This window comes from Mus pahari, unplaced genomic scaffold, assembly GCF_900095145.1.
Source record: "Mus pahari unplaced genomic scaffold, PAHARI_EIJ_v1.1 scaffold_8665_1, whole genome shotgun sequence".
In the NCBI taxonomy this organism is placed as follows: Eukaryota; Metazoa; Chordata; class Mammalia; order Rodentia; family Muridae; genus Mus; species Mus pahari.
In genome coordinates, this window is record NW_018393914.1 from 18,615 (window position 1) to 23,561 (window position 4,947).

The following is a 4,947-nucleotide window of genomic DNA, read 5'->3' on the forward strand; positions in this document are numbered from 1 at the left end:
GTGGGGCCGGGCAAGCATCAGACCTGGCGCCCAGAGGAGGGCCTGGGTGTTTCTCTGGTACAAGTAACAGCGGGGCCTTCGGAAAGATCCCTCGCCAAGCATAGGCAGAGAGGACACTGCCTAGCTGTGCCTGTCTACCTGTCTCTACAGACAGGCAGACCTTCCAATGGAGGTCCAGCTAACTTACAGACCCAGGGGGAGCCAAGCCTGGATTCTGTTAGCATGTCCAGACCTTCACGGTGCTGTCCACAGCCCCTGAGAAGAGCCAGCCCCGGGAAACAGCCAGTGCAGTTACACTGTCCTGATGGCGCAGCAGCGTCTGTGTGCAGATCATGTTGTCCATACTCCAGACCCTGAGGGACCGGTCATAGGATGCACTGAAGACTTTGGTCTGGTCTGGTGTTGAAATGACTGCCAGGGCATATACTGTGCCCACGTGACCTGTGAGGGTCCGCACCTGCTCTTTGGATTCAATGTCCCACACATGAATAAGGTTCTCATAGGTGCCACAATGTGGTGATTCGTCACAGCAATGGAATACACACTGCCACCAGATGTCTGCAGGACATGGATGCAGTCAAGGGTCCGAATGTCCCAGATCTTGATTGTCTGGTAAGAGCCACTGTACAGATAGCTCTGTGCTGCCACCAGGGCCCGCACCCAGTGGTTGAGGCCTGTGAGTTCTTTCTTCAATTTAATTGTTAATAGTCACAGAACCATTCTGCCTATGAGTCATATAGTTTACTCTGATCTCAGTTGAATAGTGGACTCTGCAAGCTATACATTTTGAGTCTACGAGGAGGAGGAGAAGTAGAGTAGGAGATGAAGAAGAAGAAGAAGATGAGTAGGAGGAAGAACATGAGGAAAAGTTTAAGGAGAAGGAGATGAAGAAGAGGAGTAGAAAGAGGAAGGAAAGACTAGGAAGATGAGGAGGGGGAAGATATTCATGCTGAGTGCTGGAAGAGAGAAAGATAAGCTATTGGAGGATAGGCATACGTGATACTGAATCAAAAAATCTTGCTGATCTGGGAAAGACCAGCTTCTGTACTTAATTCCTGGGCCAGGAAAGCATTAGGCATGTGCGTTCAGTGCTCATGTCATTCAAGATTGCCAGACCAATCAGGGCCTCCAGGAAAACTGCCCAATCAGGAGAAGAGGAGGGTTCTTCTGGGTGCTTTGTTTAGTGCTGCAGATTCATCTCCATTGCTGGACAGCCTTGAATGGTTGGTGCAACTTGCTTTGACCTCTGCTGCTGGGTGCCTTGGAGTAGTACCGGCGAGCTATTGAATCTCATCATGGTGAGCATGGGACCACTGCCCCTAACTGAAGGAGCAGTGGTCTGAGAAGCAGGAGTCTTGGTAGTGGGCCCTCCCCTGGGTTAGGTGGAAACTATCAGCCACCTGTAAGGTCATGAGGTCTTAGCCACTAGATGTACTCAGCGGTGGCATCTGAATAAATTCATTATGGCAGCTGCATCTACACAAACCATTTGGAGCAAGGGCTTGCATATAGCAGCATCCTTAGTATGATGCCAAATTTGGAGATGCCCATTATCTCTGGTTTCTTTTGGAACTTGTGTCCTGGCCATTTAAGATCCATTTGGTATAAAGGATTTTCAAATGCTTAGGAAATACTAAGTCACACCTAGTAGAATTTAGCTAAGGGAGGGACTGCTTCTAAAACACGTTACAGGTAAGTAGTATGCTAACCCAAGCATCTGAGAGATTAGGATGCAGGGATACATATGCTTGTTCATCAGGATTGTCAGGAAATATGGCTCCAGATCATAACAAAGGAGACAACCCTGATTAATAAATATCACTAGGCCCATCCCCAGATCGAAGGCCAGTACTTGAACAATCTGCTCAATGGAGCACTGCAGGGTCACAACCAACACTTAGGCCTGGTGTGCCATAAAGGATCATTTTTCTTCTTGAGAAAAATGCCACTTGGGCAAGACATCTGGTGAAACCATTTGTAAAGGAAAAACACTGTTGTGCTTAAGGACTGGCCTGCCCAAGCAAGGTTTTCCATGAGGCCTTTATGGATGGAGAATTACATAGGTCCTTCTCAAATCCAGATACATGCTTGGCAGAGCCTATAACAGCCTGTGGTCTAGGACTCAGGAACTTTCCCTAAGGTCTTGAGGTATTCATTTAAAAACAAAAACAGAAAACAGAACTGCTTCCCTTATACTAGGCATAGGCTTGAGAGAGCTGCTAATGGTTTGGGGCGTGGTCCTGTGGAGAGGGGATGTCTCTGTTCTTGAGATACCAAGAATTCCTCCCATGTGGGGCTGACAATATCAGTTGCAAACTACTGTAGGCATGGTCAGTAATGTTGATGAGATTACCCTGTTTTCAGTGAGCAGCATTATTTGATTAAATCTCTCTTTAGTTTGTCCCATTGTGTGGTAGTTTCTGCTGACTTCATAGAAGTCTCCCATTTCTTTCCATTTTCCCCTGTAGGTAGTATACAAGCTGCCTTAGCATAAGCCTTATCTCCTGGCCAACCACCCCAGCTTTTATACTTCCTACCTCCTACTTTTTCTACCTTTTGCGTCCTCTGAGGCCTTTCACTTAGGACTGTGTGACTGAAGAATTGCCTGCTCTTTGAGGGTATTGGTGTACTTGAATAATTAGTGAAATATATTGGCTGTATAAATCTACCAACAGCCAAGTGGCTAAACCAAGTAGTCTCTGCTCCATCCTTAAATTGTTCACAGTATAACTAGGGTGTAAACCTAAAAGAGACATAAGTATGACAGAGTATATGGGATGCAAATCTCTTTTGGCCTGGCTCGTCTTTCACCATTAAGCAGAGCTAGATGAGTGGTATTGTTACAGAGATTTTTTTTTCTTAATTAATATTGTCATTGTGTCTTGGTTGATTTCCTCCCTGGGAAGTCCTATTAATTCTAGAACAGCTGGGTTTTCAGTCCTTTAGAGGAATGTTTCTGACTCAAACTATGGTGCCTCAGGGGCACTGGCCCTGATCCCTGTCTGTTGCTTCCCAGGGTAATGGCCTTGATTCCCTCTTGATTAAATTTTCTCAATTCTTAAGTTAAAGGGAAGTAGCACAACAGAGTTTTAATATTACCCATCTGAGTCATGGAAGGAACTGTGTGTTGCAGTAACAGGGAAAGGATTTGCATGTGGAGCATGGCTTCTGCCCTCAGACCGGAATAGGAGGAACAGTGTACTATAGCCGCAGAGTAAAAGAGGGAAGATGATAGCTAGATCAAGACTAACTCAAGTTTAAGTCAACTAGCTGCAGGTCTCACCATTACGAAGAAGTAGGTGATTTTAAAATTTTCTAGTGTGTATCAGTTCATGCATGTTAATGAAAATACACATGATTGGTGGTTGTACAATTAGGAGAGATTGGGTTGATCTGATGAATACCGAATTTCCAGTTAGGGTACTGTCCTCTGTGGATATGTGCAGTCCTCGTTGACATGATTAAGTCAGCTCAGATTTTTGAGAACAGGACATTCATTGGCTACAGCTTGTGTGTCAGGTTACAGGACTCAGCAACCACCAGTCCACATAGGAGCAAGATGAAAAAGTATTTTATTAATGCTATTGCCTCTGCCAGTGAATAGCCTGCTGGACTGCTTTTTTTGAAAGTCGATATACCTATGCCTTTTTGCAGTTTTATACATATAAATATATATCTCACATCCCCAAAAGTCCATTGTTGGCATTACATTTTAAATTTCATTTTTTAAAGATTCACAGCCTAATTCTTATTTGTTTTAATTCTCTAATGTTTCCTGATCACTAATATTTTCACTTTTTTTCCTAATTGCTTTATTTGTCTCCGTTCATAGCAGTATCTTCTCTAGCTCATGCTTGACTTACCCCACTCAATTGTGAATGACTTTGAAAACTCAGTCTTGCCTCTGCCACCCAGCGCCTGGAAGACAGCCCTTCAACACCTTCCAGTCTGTGCCATGACTGGTCAGTGGGAAGAAAAAAAAGACCAGTGCATGAGTGTTTTCTGACGTCTCTGTCCTTTTGGGGGTAATTACAAATAAAGAAGAACTTTTGTAAGAGTTGACTTCACTGATCTCTAAGGAAATGTTTCCTGTAGGCCTATCCTGAAACCTTTCAATTTGCATAGTTACAATTGATAAATGTTTGTCTGTCTTTTTATGAGGAGACTCTCAAAAGAATGTTTCTTGTGTATCTACAAATAAAGCCTCCGGTCTCTAATTAACCAGAAGGTACAGTGTGGGGTTCTTGTGGGTCCATGTAGAGTACATGCCAGGGAAGTGTTGAACTAGGAAGAATGGTCTTCAGCAATAACTTGCATTTTTTTAAAACTGTGACAATGTTAGTGTAAATAATATTCTCACACTGAAATTGATAGAGGAGAAAGTGGGGAAAAGCCTCGAAGATATGGGCACAGGGAAAAAATTTCTAAACAGAACAGCAATGGCTTGTGCTGTAAAATCAAGAATTGACAAATGGACCGGGCGTGGTGGCGCATTTATTATATGTAAGTACACTGTAGCTGTCTTCAGACACTCCAGAAGAGGATCTCGTTAAGAGATGGTTGTAAGCCACCATGTGGTTGCTGGGATTTGAACTCAGGACCTTTGGAATAGCCGTTGGGTGCTCTTAGCCACTGAGCCCTCTCACCAGCCCCCTTGGGAAAGGATTTTTACCAATCCTAAATCTGATAGAGGACTAATATCCAATATATACAAAGAGCCCAGGAAGCTAGACCCAAGAAATTCAAATAACCCCATTAAAAAATGGGGTACAGAGCTGAACAAAGAATTCTCAACTGAGGAATATCGAATGGCTGAGAAACACCTGAAAAAATGTTCAACATCCTTAGTTATCAGGGAAATGCAAATCAAAACAACCCTGAGATTCCATCTCACACCAGTCAGAATGGCTAAGATTAAAAATTCAGGTGACAGCAGATGCTGGCGAG

General features: G+C 43.8%; 1 pseudogene across 1 annotated transcript; it reads right to left on the reverse strand.

Moving 5' to 3' along the window:
• Positions 1-6: 6 nt before the first annotated feature.
• On the reverse strand, positions 7-705 carry LOC110315794 (annotated as a pseudogene). Its single transcript, XR_002380223.1, has one exon. The product of XR_002380223.1 is annotated as an E3 ubiquitin-protein ligase TRAF7 pseudogene (transcript).
• Positions 706-4,947: the final 4,242 nt, after the last annotated feature.